This window comes from Thermobia domestica, chromosome 7 (assembly GCF_964235325.1).
Source record: "Thermobia domestica chromosome 7, izTheDome1.hap1.1, whole genome shotgun sequence".
Taxonomy (NCBI): Eukaryota; Metazoa; Arthropoda; class Insecta; order Zygentoma; family Lepismatidae; genus Thermobia; species Thermobia domestica.
Window position 1 is genome coordinate 294,994,639 of NC_137460.1, and position 19,949 is coordinate 295,014,587.

General features: G+C 37.5%; 1 protein-coding gene across 1 annotated transcript in view; it reads right to left on the minus strand.

Annotated features, from left to right (window-relative positions):
- The window catches only part of LOC145691067 (uncharacterized), a 28,238-nt gene extending 11,351 nt beyond the window's left edge, over positions 1–16,887 (minus strand). The window contains exon 1 of the mRNA XM_081766724.1: positions 16,751–16,887. The gene's annotated coding sequence lies outside the window, so the exon portion shown is untranslated. The remainder of the gene's footprint in view (positions 1–16,750) is intronic.
- Between the last annotated feature and the right edge of the window lie 3,062 nt (positions 16,888–19,949).

Consider the following 19,949-nt stretch of genomic DNA (forward strand, 5'->3'; position numbering starts at 1 on the left):
GGTTCGTGAAAAGTGTGGATAATCTTAACGGTAAAAGTACGTCTATACTGAAGAAGGGTCTTCTTTCTTATTCTCAAGTGGGTTTATGAATGTGTCTAATCTGTTGATCGAAGACGAGCTTCCATGTAACAGATATATACTGGTAAAATTAGTTTTGCGTAAGTTTCCGTGAGTCAGACACATCACATAACCTGAATACGGTACGTCTTATCTATGTCTGTCTGATCATGCATCGAGATGACGCTGCTAAAAGTCTTCTTCCCTTCAACAGGTAGTGTAGGTTTCCCTAACACGTAGGTCAACATTCCACATGTCAACATAGCAGAATTCATTCATTATATACCATACTCAATTGGGCTAGGTCTCTGAAGGAACCAAATGGTGGGACAACTGAACTTGATTGTGCATAAATCGATTTATTTTCGGCGGTAAAAATTAAATAAACTAAATGTGACAGTGTCTATTTACTTATAGTTCGTCTCTATTGCTTACTGATTAGTTTCTAAATTTGAATAGTAAAGCATAAAAGCTGTTGAATGAACCTTCAAATTATCACAATATCTTCTATCATACCCACTACAAGTTCAAAATTAACATTCATAAATAATATTTAGCATTGTGTTGAAAGAAACGATTCTTCATCACAGTCTATGAATAATGAATTGTCACAATAAGAATATTAATTTAGTTTAACGAATGTTCCATTTTCTTTTAACAATTACTTGTTAAGCAGTTGTTAAGCACGTTAACAAGAACAACCATTCAGGATAAATAGGGTTTGACTTGTGTTGAAAAAACATTCGATCTATCGAAATTGCTTTTTGGTGCATCAACAAATATTTTGGGCGCGATGGCCATTCGAAGCTTGATTTAAATCTCATTATTTGAAGCTTTTGGGAACATAAAGGGCACAAATTGAAAATATCTTGTTTCGAGGGGGAGTGATCCACATTTCTCTTTGAGAGAAAAGAAACTTTATATTGATACAAGAAATTTGAGAATTGCCAAATTGTAATATAGTATGATTAATCATTATGGAAACACAAATATTCGAAGTTCGTTCTGTCGTCTTGAAGTATTTGATATGGTCAGATATGAAAGCATTGTCAATTTTTATTGTGCTTATTATATACCCTGTTGCACCCAATAAGTTGATGAAGATGGCCGCAGTGCAGTGGTAGTGTGACATAAGGACTGGGAACCATCGCTTGCTATAATTACCAGTGACAATACTTTGCTGTTTGGATAATTACAAGATCTTGTACTTTCGATAACAACATTCGTTTCAAGGAACATCGTCTTCATCTAAGTGTTTTCATTGCTCAAGTACAATGACAGTAGCGAATAACTTGAAAAATAAGTATGACTCTCTGAATGCTTCCGTGAAACGAATGGAACCCAACTTTCAGATATTGTAGAAGTGAGAACGCTGAAGTTGATTCCAAGTAAAATGTTAAGAGATGTAAAGAGCATGGGCGTCTCTGGCGGGGGGTCAGGGGGACGTGTCCCCCCAATATTTTGTTGGGTAGATGAAAATGACCAATGCTGATCTATATGGAAGAAGTACAGAGCGGCACATGCTGGTGGATATTCCACTTTATTCTCATGCAAGTAAGTTTCCCCTCCCTTATTTATCTTTGATCTATTGGACTTCAAAGTTCCATCTTTCAGAAACTTAAAAGAAAGTAATTCTTTCATTATAATATTTATAAGTCAATGTAAAATATAATCATTGTAAGTTCCATATGCAGCTCATGACTTTGAAACCCATCGAAAACAAATGAGCAACGAATACTGGCCGAAATACGTCATGTTCAACCAATCGATTGTATTGGTAAAGGTAGTATGAGGATACAGTTATCTCATAATTCAAGTAAATTACCATTTACTCATAAATTTGATGTAAATTCAGTAAGAGTGTAGTAGCATTCTAGTGGTCACCCCCCCCCCCCATTTTAACTTGCCAAAGACGCCTATGGTAAAGAGTAAACGTTTTGAGCAAAAGAATTAAATTCAAGGTCTTCGAAATGGTGGTCGTGTCCAAAAGATACAAATGCGCATTCGAAATACGCTTACTTCCGGAACTGACGTCACCTAGTGTGCCTCAAAAGTTTCAAGTTCACATGTCTGCGAGTCAGGTTCGGCGCGAAGGGGGATCGAGCCGTGCCACCGCCCAGGGCGGCAAGTCTGATGGGCGGTAAAATTTAAAAAAAGAAAAGAATACATGGGTGGCAAAATTTGAGAAAGAAAATAATAAAGGGGCGTCATGTGAAAGTACCTCCCAGGCTGGCAAAACTTCTATCGCCCTGCTGCGAGTACATAGTGCGTAAGTACTAGGATATACAAACGTTAGTACAGTTGTGTACGTAGCATGGCGGTTCCTCATACTAGGAGCAACTATATTGTCAAAAATGCTTCCTTAAAAATTTTAAAAAGCATATTTTTTATTTATTTTATTTTATTTTATTTTATTTTATTTTATTTTATTTTATTGTTGTTGTTGTTGAAGTGAGTATTTTTGTGAAGTGATGTTACAATAATTTCGTCGAGAAAATGCAAATTAGTGATTCTACAAGCGGAATATCAAACTGGAATACAAATACGGAAATGGCATATAAATTATAATAAAATGTTAAGCTACAGCATAAAATAGTAAATACTTATATTAATCATTACTCTACGACTACAGCTGAAACTGTAAATGTTAATTGGTGGTCTATAGGCTTCATTTTCTAGTTTTCATCCTAAACAAACAAGTTTCTTTTAAGGCTACCATATTTTCTTGCAGTTGGTATGTGTGCAGTATCGTAATATACCAATTCCCGTACGTTTGGCATTTTTGTTAATTGACTAAAAGTGATGACTAATGCAGGTCAATTTATCTCTATACATTTATTAAATTTTTCATATATTCCTTTTAATTACGGTAGTTTCCTTATAATTTCATTATAGCACCCACTATGAAACGATTACAAACAACTAATCCCTTCCGTATATTTCAACAATGAGAGCCATTACAAAACATCATACTGTACTTTTTCATAAAACTTTTCTTAATTGTCATAAAATTCTTATAAGCAATTTTCATTTATGGTTATACTTGGACTACGGGATTTATGTAAGTAACCATTTTCATAGTGGGGACTTTGAGCGAGATAATGGAGGTATGTACCAAGGGAGGTGTATGGCACCGAAAGCATAGTTGGGCGCTTCGCTTGTCGTGGCTCACATAATGAGTCAAAAAGGAATTTGCAACTTTGAAAATATAACTAACTAACTAACTCTGTGGCCTATGGAACCCAGAGGTTCAGTGCCGCGTTCACAAAAGCTCTCCACTGAGTTCTATCCTTAGCCAACTAGATCCAGTTTCTACTTTGTATTCCAATCTCTGCGAGATCCATCTTAATATTGTCCTCCCATCTGCGCCTAGGTCTTCCTAATGGTCGTTTTCCGATTGGTCTTCCAGTCAAGACTTTGAAAGCGTTTCTACTTTCTTCCATTCTAGCTACATGACCCGCCCACCTAAGCCTCCTAGACTTTACGACCCTAACAATGTTGGGTAGACCATATAAATTATGTAGTTCTTCGTTATGAAGTTTCCGCCATTCCCCATTCCCGTTCCTCTTGGGTCCGAATATTCGTCTCAGGATCTTGTTCTCAAATACTTTCAGTCTATGTTCTTCCCTCAGAGTAAGTGACCATGCTTCGCAGCCATACAGAACAACAGGCATAATTATCGTTTTGTATATTTTAAGCTTCTAATTCCTCGACAGAATTCGCGACGACAAGAGATTTTGAACCGAATAGTAACACGAATTCCCTGCTTTTAGTCGACATTTAATTTCTTCGTGAATATGATTTTCCTCTGTTAATATTGATCCTAGATATTTGAAACTATCTATTTTATCAAAAGTATTATTTAATATTTTAACGCATCCATAATTTGCTGTATTCCGGTCCCGACGCACTTCCATGTATTTAGTTTTCTCTGCATTTACTTCTAAACCCATGTCCCTGCAAGCGTCTAATAAGATCTCTGCATTTCTTTCTATTGTTCTCCTATCATCGCCTATTAAATTTACATCATCAGCATATGCGATAACCTGGTGAATACCGTTGAACTGTACGCCCTGGTTGCTATCTTTGATTTTCCTTATAGCGTATTCCAGAACGAAGTTAAATAATAATGGCGACAACGCATCTCCTTGTTTCAGGCCATTTTCGACGTGAAAGCTTGACTCAGGCCATTTTTGACGTGACTTTGAAAATATATTAGAAATTTATTGACATTACTTAAGGTGGATCGCTAGGTGTTCTCAGTGCTATGATAAACGCTGCTTGAATAGTGTGGCATTGCCAGATAGTGTCTACTGTTTACTGATGTCAAATACTAAAGGGAGTGCTCATGAAATCCTGCTTAGATACTCACTGCAGAACTTAGTTTTCGACCTTTACCGCGATTCCGCTTCTCGAACTGCAACGCTAGAATCCAGGAATTTTCTTTTGTAACTACTACAGTAAACGTAGAAATTTGGCAACAACGCATTATGGCGTTCCGCGCAAGTTTCGTCTCAAAATGTGTTTCCTTAAATGTAAATTAATATTTAAATAAATATGAAACATAACACGTAAAACGGTCAAACAATATATCTATTTTGTTATAAGATTGTTACCTTAAAATACTTTAAACATACAAACAAATATTTCATAAAACAGACCACTTCTAGTAAGATCTACCAGCAAGTGCCAGCTTGAGTGTTCATTGTAAAACGAATCAAATATTTTCTGTTCTTTGTTATATTTTTCGATATCAGGAGACACAAGCAAATGAATCAGTGTCTTGTGCTATAGCAGAAACAATACTCTATCTTATAGTACAATATTTATAACATGTAACGTTTCATTGCGCATTAGTTAAGGGAATGAGCTAAAATATGTACTTACTTCCGGGTGGCGATCCACCTTAAGGGACGAGAGATTTGTCAATTTGTAGCAAAATACTTCAAGTTAAACATCAAAGTCTCATTTTGATTCGATGTGACTGCTGTTAGTGATGTGGGAATATCCCACCGAAACTCAATTTCCTCCCACACTCGTTCCAGCTGATCGGGCGTAACTTCTGCAACGGCAGCGTAGTAGTGATTTCTCAAATTTGCAACATTGTCTGGTAAGGGCGGAACATATGCTTGATCTTGAACGAAACCCTACAGGGAGAAATCCATAAATGTCAACAGGGGGGAGCGAGGTGGCCATGCAATTGGACCTGCATGGCTAATCCACCGACGTGGGAAGTGAATATCAAGGAAATCTCGAACTTCCTTGAGGAAATGAGGCGGTGCGTCGTCTTGCCGCTAGTAATAGGTCGCGCCTTGTTGCTGTTAGATTTCATTTATCCGAGAAATTAAAAAATTCAACATGTCAACAGGGCGCAAAATTTCCGGTCGCCATTGGTGACTAGAAATTTAGACCTGGCGACTAGTGTTCAATAGGAATGGTTTCTGCCTAAACTCACAGGGCTGCAGTTTTTCTTTTGCACGAAAATAATTGTCACTGAGTGAGAGAAAACACGGAATGTGAAGTCTTCACAACGGACATAGAAAGCGAAGTCTTTACAACGTTACAATTCGCCTCTCTTTCCCACCCTCAATAGAAATGGTCTGCCTCCAATGGTTGTTTTCTTCATTGGCGTTCAATCAGACACTGAAAGAATTTACACTGAATTACGAAATTCCCAAATTTGCTTCCAATTGTCATATTTTGTGCAGTTTTACCCGTGAGTACTGCTCCATGTGAGAGAGGCTTCAGCACTCTCAACAGAGCTAAGACTTCCTACAGGAATTCACTGAAGACTGACACACTGGATGATTTACTGACTATTTTCATCAACGGCCCTTCACTTAAGGACTTTAATCCGAAAACTGCAATCGACAGCTGGTACTTCAGCGCAGAGAGAGAGCGTTACACAAACGTGAAGTCTTAAGGTAAGATATTTTTAACATGTATATGAATCGTCCAATTCAAAATTGATTATCCTCAATCCTGATGTAATCTCTTTCTTTGTCAAACCAAAGGCCGGGGGGTCTCATGATTTGTACGTCAGAGATACTGGCGACCACCATTTTTGGATTGGCAAATGCATCTGACTTTGAAATTTTGCGCCCTGATGTCAAGATACACAATACCAGTGACAGTGTCCTCCATGAAGAAAAAAGGACCGTACATTTTAAATTTGCTAACGGCACAAAACACCTTTGGATTGTCACCGATGTGTTCAATGGTTTGACGTGGGTTTTCGCTGTCCCAGATTCTACAGTTGTGGGTGTTTACCTTGCCACTGATATGAAATGTACTCTCATTGCTGAAGATAATTGTGTTAAGGAATATCTCGTTTTTCTCTATCCGAACCAACATTTCCACACATAATTCTCCACGAGCAACCTTATCTACGTCAGTAATTTGTTGTGCCATTGTAATTATGCATGCTTTCAAGTGTAAGCGTTTACGTAGAACTCGCCAAACTGTCTTTTGCGGAATGTCTGTACTTCTATTGTTTTGGATGAAAGTGAGTCAAAGGCAAGAGCTAAATTCACTAATTCAAGCAAAAATGTATTAAGTAAATCTCTCCTAGATCCTAGACCCATCAAAATTATCCATGTTCATGAAACTTGAGTAGAAACTACATCATTTTTATATAATATGAAGTATATTTAGTTTATGGCTTTCCGATCACTCCCACTGCTTGATGTTGAAACCTCTCATGGTTGTGTTCGCCTCCCCTATTTTACAAGAAGTACAGTGTCACGTATACACCACGTAAAGAAATTTGGTTTCTCTGACGTAATGTCTTGTCAATTAATATTCAAACCGAATAGATTAGAGTATTATCGGCGCAACAATAGCTGGCTTCTGGCAGTTGGTTAGAGCGCGTGGAAATCAGAGGCGCTGTTGCCAAACACTCTGCTACCGACACAGCAACAGCGCGGTCGTTGCCTAGTAACAGAGTGAAAGAATACTGCAGTGATTGGCTAACAATCCTCCCTTTCATTTAGTTTATAACACGTGCAGCTATCTGTCGGAGGCCATCTCTTGCTACGCAGACAATAGAGATGATATATGCTCTTATTACGCTTTAGTTATTGACAGTGAGTGAAGGCACTTTTTGCTAGCTGTTACCATTTTAACCCTACGGCCAGCGCCGTCACTTAGATTTTTTCTGGGAGGCAAGCATTAATATTTGGACCCGCTAGAAAAAGTTATTTTGAGCCCTCCCACAAAATTCTAAAACAGGCCCATTCTTTCCATCTTTCTCTTACTCTTTGTGGGCCCTCCCGCACGTTATTGGGCCCGTTCCATACCTGACAAATTAATTAAGGGGACAATATTGACAAATCTCAGTCATACGTATAAATATTATTTCTAGAGCCCCTAATAGTAGATATTTTCTGGCCCACGACTCATTTTTGTTTTATTTAACTTTTATGTGCTGTTTTGTTTAAGTAACGTAGTGAATCTGTTTGATGCTTCATTTATAATTTCATGTTCGTTCGTATATCGAGTAAGAAAATTGTGTCTTAAAGTGGGCCCCACTCGAATAGCGGGAGCTTCCCTGGAGGGAGAGTTGTCCCCCTGCCTTCTCACATGTTACGGTCTTGCTTACAGAAATCAACGTTAAAATCAAAAGTAGTCATTTCTGCCAGCCTTTGTTCCAATAGAGAGATAAGATAGAAGACGAATGCTAAATTGATTCGAAAGAAACGTCTCTTTGCTATATCTTATCGAGTTTGATCTCTATTGGTCAATATTGAAACCGGAAGTTGTGTTGGATTTCAATCACTTCCGGGTTAAGTAGAAATGTAATGTATTCTTTGAACACTTAATCGATTGCAGGACACCATTTCTCCCTATCTATTTCCGTTTCTGCTCTGTAGTACTTGACGTTAAAACCGGAAATAGTTTATTTGTACGACTTCCGGTTTAAATATCATCTCTATCGACGACCTCGATTGCTAACTGTAGACTCTGTATATCCTGGCCAAAGTTGGTGGGTATCCCTCAACCAATTCTTGAGATCTCTTGTCTCCCGGCTGGATGGAATTATACACAGAACAGAGAAGATAAACGGAAGGTAGCGAAAAAGTTATTCCCGTTTATGAAGTCCCATTAATTATGCGCTCACAAATAGGAAACGAAATGCCACATGTGACTGCCAAGCGATCGGGATCTAGTCTGAGCATCGATCTTCAGCAATACAGGCATATGTTGCGCACATACAGAAGTCATAGCTCGTCCAGTTTCGAAGGGAAATGGATCTAACGAAGCAGTTTGCTCGCGTGAGTTTGTTGTGTGGCTTTAAAGTGGCCCTGTCAGCTACCGCATCAAGGTGACGCTTATGCTAGGCCTTTGGGAAGAATTCCATAAACGAACGCATCACCAGGCACTGTTTCCAGAAATTGCGTTCCGGAAATGTGAGCTTTTCGGATGAAGCTCGCAGTGGACGACCACATCTGTTGGAAGACGAGAACCCGAAAGCAGTCATCGTAGAGAACAGTGGTCTAACGTGTGATGAACTTCCGGAAAGGTTCCTTGTCCTCTGAAACAGTTAGACAGAACCTGCATGGGATAGGGAAGTCAGATAAGTTAAGCAACAGGGTACTCCACACATTGTCGGCAGCCAACAAAAACGAGTGACAGCCTGTTTGTCCTTCCTCATTCGGCACTTCAACACGCTCATCTTTGATCGCTTGCTTATAACCGCTTTCCGGGGTCTGTCGTCCATTGTCCTGCCAATGAGTATTTTCAGGAGACCTGGACTTACCTGAGTAAGACGTTGAAGGACATCTCCAAAAAGGGATTACAGAATCGTTCCCAAATTGCCCGCAAGTCTCAATAACGAGATGAGCATTAGACACCGAGATGTTCGGTTGTCTCGTCTCGAAAACCCTCACGGACGATCAGATGGTCACTCAGACCACAACGCGCACACACATCACTCATACATGTAACAAAAACACACTGGATTAAACGACACTATGCTTATTTATTAAAATACTATTTAAAAAATAACGGAGAGAAACAACCACAACACTCACCACTGAATACATATACCTAGGTATATATAATTATTTTCACTAATAAGATCACACTTTGCTTTTTTCACTACACTACAGCCCTTTTATCGCTTCTATATATCTGTATGGAAGTTTATGGCTGGGATTCCACTATAGATACTTTTCTCATACCGTTAATGCACATGGGGAAATAGCACTATGGAGGTGATATTGGGATAATCCCACGAAGTAGTATGGTCGCTACTTCAAAAAAATCCTTACAGGTCAACGTTACTCTTCAGGAAAAGTATGTAGACAGTCAATAAAATGGAATGAGAATTTTGGAGAGCGCGTTTATAACAAATACGCACTAAGTATATGAACCTGGGACTTCACTGATTGGGGCTAGCCATAACTAGGACCTTGACTGGCTAATAATATATGCCCCTTAGCACAACATTATGATTGATGCCCGATGCAACGTACGTGGTTGCTGCCTCAAAATACGGAGTAACCTCCTCGATCTCAAAGGTTCGAAATACGAGCTGCACTGAGTGTCTGCTCAATGTTGGCAGTTCATTCTCAAAAGCACTCAGGTTAAATCACCTGTATGTACATGCAAATCGAATATAAAAAAGAATTAACGTTTAGTCCACTGGCCACGACGCACAAGACGTTGCGATAACTTGGGTTGGAACGTTTAGATAACGAACTGGTAAATCGATGTGGTTGTCGTCGTTCTGGCGTCTTGGTGTGCTCTGGGTCGCAGTATTTCCATAAATGATTGGAGAATACACTTGATTCAATTCCAAATAATGAGCTCCTTCGTGGCTAAGCGGTTAGCGTACGCGCCTTTGGCGTGGGAGTCCCGGGTTCGATTCCCGGCGGGAGCTCATGTGGTTCGAATTCCACGTTAATCAGTAGGTCCACGTCTCATATAGCCTCGCTGCTGAACGGGACGTTAAACTCAAACAATCAATCAATCAATTCCAAATAACTACAGAACATAGTCTATGCATATTCATAGGTAAGGAAGAAACACTGCAACTTAAGAAAAGTACGTCTATCATATATGTAGTTCAGAAAATGAATAGATTCTTTGTCGCTAACTAAAATATTCTCACTACAAATCAATATATATATATGAGTGAACGATAAAAGACTCCTTTGTCCTGTTGCGTGGGAAGAAAAACAGTTCGCATCTAAGAAAGGAGTTATTTGCGTCGCAGAATAAAGTATAAATCGAAAAATAATTACTGTCTTTACTAAATATACAGAGCGTCCACAAAAAATACTTCTATAACCTGGTGACGGTTATATGCTCACTTGTGACGAAAATTTTGTCTTCTACGACACTCCCAAGCATACGAGACATTGGTTGTCTACATGTGATCTACCTCAAAACTACTTCTGCAACCACGAAAGGATATGCTCTCTGTATGGTGGAAATATCGGCAAGTGGCGCATTATGAGCTCTTTCCACCTCTACTCTCAGCAGTTCCGCAGGGTGCATCTTGCATTGCGGCAAAAGAAGCCGGCATTGGTAAGTAGCAAGGATGTGCTATTCCTACACGACAATGCCAAGCCACATGTGGCAAAGAGGATCCGAGGATACTTCAGCAACTTAGCTGGGAGACACTGTGCCATGCAACATATTCATTGGAACTTGAAACAATAGATTACCACTTGTTTCATTTCCTCGACAACCATCTCCGCGGAAGATACCCCGCAAATAAGGGAGACCTGGAAAATACACTCACGGACTTCTTTGCATTCACAACTGCCGAGTTCTATCTACTGTGCAACTGCAGGAACGCTGGCGAAAGGTGTTGGATGGTGATGGAGGTTACTTCGAAACCTAAACATACGCACCGTCCACTGCATTGCTTTTTGTTTATCACTGCTCTAGGACGGCAACAAAACTTTTATGTTTACTTTGTTTATAATGTAGTTTTGGTAAATCAAATTCCATCATAAATTTGGAAAACGTTCTGCGATTGTATGAAGGATATAGACATAAGAACTAGGATTTGCGGCTATTGCTTGTATTGAAATTGGTCATAAACACAACACGGAACTTTACAATAACTGTAAACCACCAGAATATATAGAGTGATCACGAAGTCGTTAACTCTATGTATTACATAGATGTTAATGAATCGTTTCTTATTGTTGCAGGTGCTGATATAACGTACAAATCATGGCTGATGAGTCCACTTACACAATGGAGGAACGGATCGTAATGAGTACGTGGGTTCACGAAAAATCCCATAGAGGAAAATCAATGAGACACATTCAGCATGATTTCACTGTAAGGTTTCAAAAACCTTCCCTTCCAAAACCAACACTTTTACAGTGGCAGAAGAAGCTCTTTGCAACTGGTTGCATAAAAGATAAGCTCCGATCGGGACAACTACCAGCATGACTGGAACATGCCTGGAGGCTACAATGTCTGTCGAACGTTTGCCAAAAAAGCCCATTCGTAAGCGGACACAGGAATTGGGTGTTCCATATTCGGCATTACAGAAATATATGAAGAAAGATTTGCAGTTAAAGGCATTTAAACCTTCGTTTGTAAACGAATTTAGTAATCATGACATGCAAAAACGTCAGCAGGTTTCTGGGAGAATGCTGGATGTCTTTGCAACTCTTTCTTCAAGGGAGAAAGTTTTTTTTTTTTTTTTCTCAGACGAACGTCCAATATATCGTAGTATAAGGGCCAGGAACGTTTATTTCTGGAGTAAAAAACACACACATTTTTATGAAGAACATGAACACAACGCTCCACATGTCATGATCTGAGCAGCAATGTCTGCAACACACTTGGTAGGTCCATATTTCTTTGACGGTGCTGTGAATCACATTGCGTATCTCACCATGTTACGTGATAGCTTTTATTCCACATCTTCAAGATCAGGAAGTCCTCAGTCGCGTATGGTTCCAGCAAGATGGACCATCAACCCATTATGCTATTCCCGTTAAAGAATATCCCAGTGAGGTATTTCCTGATAAATGGATTGGACGTGGTTCTGTCCATTTATCTGCACCTTTGGAGTAGTCACCCCGAAGTTTTAATCTGTCATCTTGCGACAATGCATTATGAGGGTTCATTAAATCTTTATTGGGCAGTGTTGAGTTCAAGCAACATCACATTCTATTGCGTTATCCACACGAATTATAACTTCAGTGATCATTTAATTGGCATTATTGCTTTCATACAATATTCATATACATGATTTGCGGGTCGATTCTTCAGATACTTCTAATCTTCGTTAACAGGGGACTGTCAAATTTAGTATTGTAGAAGCTTTATCTCCTACGTTCCGTCAAAGATTATTATTATTATTATTATTATTATTATTATTATTATTATTATTATTATTATTATTATTATTATTATTATTATTATTATTATTATTATTATTATTTCGCTTTGTAGGAAAATATTTCAATGAAACTTCGTAATTACTGAGAGTATTCTTACGATATTTGACCATAATAGGACAATGCTGCTCAGTAGCTACACATAAGACCTATTTTATCGCAATGTCATTTTGAAATAAACACCCTGTATTTTGAAACCAAAGTATAAAAATACTTTAAAAATTACGAAATTATGATCAGGAAGACATGATTCAACCATAAAAGCAAACTAAATATTTTAATGGTAATGCTGTCAATGCTTGCCCATTAAAGGGTTAAATAAAAGGTTGCTGCCACACGTTACGAAACAGTTGACGAACTTAAGGATGCTGTTCGATGTGCATTTACTGCCATCACGCCAGCAATGTTGAGGAGAACTTAATATCGTTCATGGAGAAGAATCACCCTCTGCTATGAAAGCGATTGTGTACACACAGACGCTGTGAATAAATAGTAAAGGATAGTCACACTACCTCAAATTGTCCTCTGCCATGATGCCACGTTAATGCAATGCGACCATCTATTAATATCTGGACACGCGACACGCGGTAACAGGATTTTGTGATCACTCTGTACTAGGGAAATCATGTAATGGACGAGACACACATAAGAAACGCGCGCGAGTTACATGAAGTCCTATTCCGAAAGCCCTTTGACTAAATTAAGAACAAAATGAAAACATAATACAAACTGAGATTTTATGAAGGAACGCAAAAGCAAACCACATTGAATTGACTATAGCACGGCCAACAAGAGATGGTCTCTGACGTTTCTTACCACATGCGGTGGGACATTGCAACCCCTACTTTGATACCAGTGTTACCAACCACGATCACTCTGTCTTATACCATTAATTAAATTGCCACTACAGTTGCACCGAAAAAAAACCTTGACACGCGAGTAGTGGCAATGTCACTGCGAGCTGTCAGAGACGTTCTCTTACTGGACGCACTATAGGCGCAGTACATGCTAGGATCAAATTATCACATTTGGTTTTACGGCGATAAGCATTCAGTTTCTTTGGTCGATAGAGTCTGTGAAGTTAAGTTTGTGAACAATCTTCTTTACAAAATCTGTATAGTGAAACTTTCCTTAACGGACACCTCTATAATACGGACATATTTTTTGTCCCGACAGAAATATATGTTCTCTTACGGAACAAAACCCTCCCTTTTACGGACACACTCAGATACGGACGCGGACAGTCCTCTTTTCCCCCAAACGTTTCAATAACCTCTTCATAATGAACAGGAATTATTCTTGGTTCTGCGATGTATTATTCCTCACAAGCGTATCTATCATAAGTCTAGACCTGGTGAACAATCAAACAGAACAGCTTCAAGCTGAACTTGATATTTTTCTTTTTTTCTGCCCGCAATAAATTGCTTTCTGGTGGAAATTCTAGAAAACCTTTAATAAGCAATAACACTCATGCAGGGTCAGAGGGTCAGTCGATGACCAAGAATTCTATGAAAAAGTTCTTACGATCCCTAAAAACTTTAGCCATTTTTCCTCTCGGCCTTGAATCTTTCCCGACAATTTCATAGATCACAGAAGAAACATTATTTGTTTTACAATAACATTTTCAACGAGCAATGTTTCTTCTCTTACTTTTTTTGGAAAAGCAACATTTTTCTTTTACTTATGATACTGGAACAAGTTTGGCTTGGAGTTTTCCCGGCGTCTTTCTCATCACTTTCTCCAAGAGGATATTCTTTGTCATTGAGGTTGGGTCAATAAACATATCCACTCCCATATGCCTTTTCATCCATTGCGCCAACGAAAATACCGCTACCGCGCAAGTACACACACACACACACACACACACACACACACACACACACACACACACAGAGTTTCTTCCGCAAGCGTACTGAGGATTCTCAGAGGACACTTGCTAATGAGTTTAATTACACTTGTAGAGGAAAAAGTATGCATTTTTCGCTAAACAATAGAGTTTAATATGTTAGTTGGCACCCAATGCATCTTTTGAGAATGTTCTGAAAATTTGAAATAAATGAAAAACCTTCCCCTCCCTTTTTCCCCTTCCATATAGAAAAATATCCAAACATCTTTGGCATATTATTCTTCATCAGTTGATGCAGTGCAAAAGAATATTTTCATATTGGATTTTACGTATTTACGCTCACACATAATGTATTTACTGTATATTACTGCATACAATTACCCTTGTGAAAAATTAAATTTCTGTAGCCTCTCTGTAACGGACACCTCTCAGCAACGGACAAAAATTCATGTCCCATTGGTGTCCGCTATTCAGAGGTTTCATTGTATTATGTCTACCCCTATAAAAGTGTCACCATGTTCAGTAAATAACAAAGGGCTATGTTTAGATGAATGGGGTCTAAAGTAGATACAAAAAAAAGTTTAAGATTTACAGGAGAATTGAGTTGACCTAAGGGAACGTAACTGATTTGTGCCTCATTTAAGAATGGAATAGAAGTACATGTAGAAATCAGAAATGCGAAATGTTGTTGGCCACAAAGTCCCGTTACGCCTTGATAAATGCTAATGTAAGATTTTCCATTGTTTCAGATTGTGTCAATGATGGCTGATACTTCTAGCTTTAGTATTGAAGAACGTGTTATCGCAAGTTGTTGGGGGCATGACAGAAACCACAAGTAAGATACTGCCAGAAGTGCGTTCAGACTTTCGGATCAGGTTTCAACGAGATCCTTCCCCGAAACAAACACTTTTACGATGGGAACAAAAACTATTCGCCACAGAAAGAGTGAAGGATAAGAAAAGAAGTGGAAGAGAGTCCACACGAGCAGAAACATGGCCACCACGAAGCCCAGACCTCACCACTTGTGATAATGCGCTATGGGGGTTCATAAAGGGCATCGTTGAACAAAACCGTTACGATACCACTGCCTGACAGAAGCTGTGAAAGAGGGCTCTTGACGCCGAAATTAAATTGCCCGCAAATTTTAAACTTTTTCCTAGATATCTCAGAAACGTATAAAGCAGGGAAAAATTGCAAGTTGTTGTTCTTTTAACAATATGATTTTACAAATGATAGCGTAGTTACAACTTCTCTGAATGTTTTCCGTTGTTTGAAAGTTAGGAAGTCAACTTTTTAACGAGAAAAAAACAATTCGTTCCTAGCTTTTTACATAACCAAAACATTCAGAGGAGTTGTAACTACGCTATCATTTAAAAAATCACATTGTTAAAAGAACAACTTGCAATTTTTCTCCTCTTTATAAGTTTATGAAATATTTAGGGAATCGTTTAAAATTTGCGGCAATTTAATTTCGGCGTCGAGAACCCTCTTAAGTTACACCTGCAATGCTCCGCAAAATGTCGCATACAACCTGGTGGCGTATTATCCTTTGTCATGAAAATGACGATTGATAGACTGACCCTTTGGACACTTAATGTTTCCTATTTCAATAAAACTTCTCAAAAGCATTGTTGTTCATGGCATTCAGTTCTTTCCGTGTAGTTATTTACGTAAATTTAGTAATTTGTTACTTATTTTCATTGGTAACAGGACTTTGTGGCCATACTCTAGAAAATATAGGTACTTATAGGAAGTGCACATAAAGGACTATCAATACAATGATGGAAGTAGTTAAAACTAACCTAACCTAATATTAACAGAAATCAGCGAAATTGTGACATTTAAAAAAGGCTGGCCCCATTCAACTAAACATAGACCATAATAAACAATCAGTGTAAAAAATAATATAGCTGAGGTATCTGCAGAAATTTTCCGCATATTATATTTATTTTTAATGTGGTTGAAATATCTACTTGAGAATCGTGTGGTAAAATACAGGGTTTGCAGTTTGAACATTAGTATGGGGAAGGGTACTTAAAATCTGTCAGATAGCCATATCGAAAATATAGCAACATAACCATCACGAAGTTTGATAACTGTCCCTTTTGCATTAAGATCCATCATAACAATTTTTAGTTCAAGTACAAATATCTTAATTATCTCATCAACTAAAAAGAACTGCAATAATCATCTAAAGGAAAAATTTAAATGTGTAAGTATTTTATTTGTAAATCAATAAAATTCTTTCAATTATTATGCAATTGTGAGTCAATGCATTTATTTGAATATGCACTTTCATCCCTCTTACTTGAAGTTCAAGGTTTGTTCTTTGAACTCAAACACCTTTCACCAAGTAATTTCGTAAATTTAATTTGATTACATAACTTTTCCATAGTTATTTGTTAGCGTTAAACACTTTTTGCCAAATACATAAGAAAGTATGATATTAAACTATTTTTGTGGGATTACTTACCAGCAGTAATTTTAATGTATTACACTATATGTCCATACGATTAAATAAATTCGTGATAATACACTTCACTCCTTTATATTCTTAGAAACAGCGCCCATTACAATGTCTTGCAAAGATTAAATTCAAAAACAAGTAACTATCTTTTCCGTGTATTTTTTTCATTGGGTGAAAAATACTTCAAGGATACTTTATGCACTTTTGTTTCTTACCAATATTATTGACAAATTTATACTTTATTTGACAAACATAATAATATAGAAATGATGCTATAAGGAGATGAAATGACTTAAATAAATACTTGCCACCTCATAAATCTTGGTAGCTCAAATGTTCTTCATTTTTCTCTTGCAATTCATAAACGCTTCTCTATTTGTTTATTTTGTTCAGTTCAAGTAATTGACTGCTACTACAACAATGTATTTATGCGACTTTTATATAAAATACTGATGAAATCTTCTCTATGGTAATAATTATTTTAAGAGATAATGTTTACTAGATATGTCTAATATAGTATTACAGCTACTTTATGATCAGCTGCAAATTATTGTTTAAGTGTTACATTTCTGTGATTAATTGAGTAAGAACGTATAACTATTGTTAAGGATGTGAATGTTGTGGAAAACATCAGCTTAGCCTCTAGCTTGATCAAAATAATTTATTTAACAAGACAAGGTGCTGATACAAAATGCGTTATCACAAACTTGAAAATTTTATGTGCGAAATGTATTACTTCAAGAAAACGATATAATTTCTGTAAACGTACATATCATAATATAACTGTTAAATATAATCTTAATTCTAATACCTAATTTTAATCGACGATACTCTGCCTCCATATAATTTTATCATACACTAGTTCTCACTGCTGATCTAATGGCTAGTGTATCGGAGGCCTGGATTCTATTCCCGGAGAAAATTTAAATGCATTCCGATGATTCTCATTCCATCTTAAACTGCAAGTCTATGTCTTTTATATAGCTTTGGTGCTAAAAGGGACGCTCTCAACCGTACCTACACTATACTACTTTACTCTACTACTTCCTTACCCACTCTGCTATACAGTGGCGTACGCGAGGGAGGGTTTCGGGGTTTAACCCCTTCTTTGAGCACGATAATATCCAATACTAAGTATTTCCAATATTAAGAGTATTCAAATACCCGAAACCTGAACTTGGGAAATTGAACCTGCTTGACAAAATTCTGCGAACACCGCGGTTACTACTATCCTATTTTGCTCCATATATTCTAGTATTGTTTTTATAATAATCCAATCTGCTACAAAGAACACTATTTTTAAACGAAAAAGTCCACGTTTATGGGCATTATATGTAAGTAGTTTGTATTTGGAGCCAATACTAATAGCCCTATATCTGGAATATGGGTGGCTATATTTCTTTAACATAGACAAATCAGTTGACAAATCATTACATAGATATACGAAGTTAAAGCGATTCGTAACGCCTCTTTCTATCACAGAATTTCTAGAATAATATCAGAAAATTATTTCATTTTTCTTTCATGTGAAGTGAAACAAATAGCATCTTGAATAAACGAACAGTTTTAATCTATATACACCCTTTTAACTTAGATTATGGACTCTGAAAAATTCTTATGTTATGCTGTGAGTTGTATCTACTGAAATATATACCTTAAGATTCCATAACGACGAGAGCAAAAAGTTCCCAAATTGAATGAAATTTTTTCGATGTTACTGTCAGGGCAGAATACACAGCAATAACCCCCCCTTCCCCCCAAAAAAAAGAGAGAGAGAGAGAATGAACTTATGTATCCATCCATAGGACCATATATCATAATTAACTTTGCTTATAGAGAATAAAATACGTCAAAAAGCTCCGAAATTTGAATTTTCAGCAATATTTGTGAGAGAAATAGTCCACCCAAACCTTTAAAGATATATAGCAAGGTCCTATGATATGTACAAATATCCTGAGAACTATTTTAAACAATATCCAAGAGAACGAAGACCTCCTAAACATAATCAAAGAGAACGGTTCCATGGACCATTCACAGACCGTGATACCCGGGCACCAGGTACATAGTAACCTCTGATAAAAATTTTCCGCTTCATACCATATGACCTAGGGGAGAGACTAATCTGAATTCCCCACCTTCAGGTCATGTGACCCCCAAAAACCAATCACAATACGTCACGGGATCAGAATTTACCAATCACAGACAAGTCTCCTATACTCCGGCCTATACTACTGTGAATAACATCGTATCTATGGGCGTTCTCAGGATTTTTCTGTTTCCTCCCACATTTTCATCCTACCAATTTTTCCACAATCATCCGTCTTTAACCTGTAGGGCATAAACGTGGGACGTTAAATTGAAGATTCCCCTTTCCTGCCACCAAATACGAGAACCCACACACCGCTAGCCTAGTCACTGGACAAGTCTGATATCATTAGCTGCTAAATCAATTGTTCTCCTAACGAATACTTTATTTTCAATATGACTTAATAAAATGGTAAGAGACGGAGGGAGAGAGATGAGGCAACTTTCTCTTAATTACCAATAATATTTTGTGACGCCATGAGCTAGTAAACAAATGTAGCCCATCTTAACCCTACAATGCATAGTGGGACAGATATGGGTCATAGTGGTAAATAATCTGTTCTTTCTTACATAATTGTATGAAGTTGCTAATGCATGTTGAAACAGATTGGGAACGTTCCAAGCTAGTTGTAATTCCATAGTTTCCACATAGATGGCACTATTAAACGTACCGATACTTCCGTTAATTTTTTTTATCTTGCAAAACTATTTTTCACAGAAAATAAAAAAAATCATGCATTGTAGGATTAAGTGGGTATGTATAGCCCACCTTAAGGAGAGATTATGTATAGACTCAGCTTCTTTTTCTCGTTCCCTTTTATGCGCATAAAATTTGGAGATTGTTATCCTCTTTGATGAGCGCCTCATTACCTTATATTGTTATTACCCGCTCATTTCTATTAAATAAGTGCTTAGTTGATGGACTGTTGCCAGATCTTTTACTTAAACTGTTCCGATTCTTTACGAAACAGTTCCAGGAGTGCAAGAATTTTCAAACCAAAATTTGAAACACTGAAAAACACTGAAAAATTTTAAAAACTGAAAACTTACAAACTATCTGAATCATGCTACAGAATGAGGTATCCTTGCCAAATTTTAAGGAACCATCCCGGAATTTAAG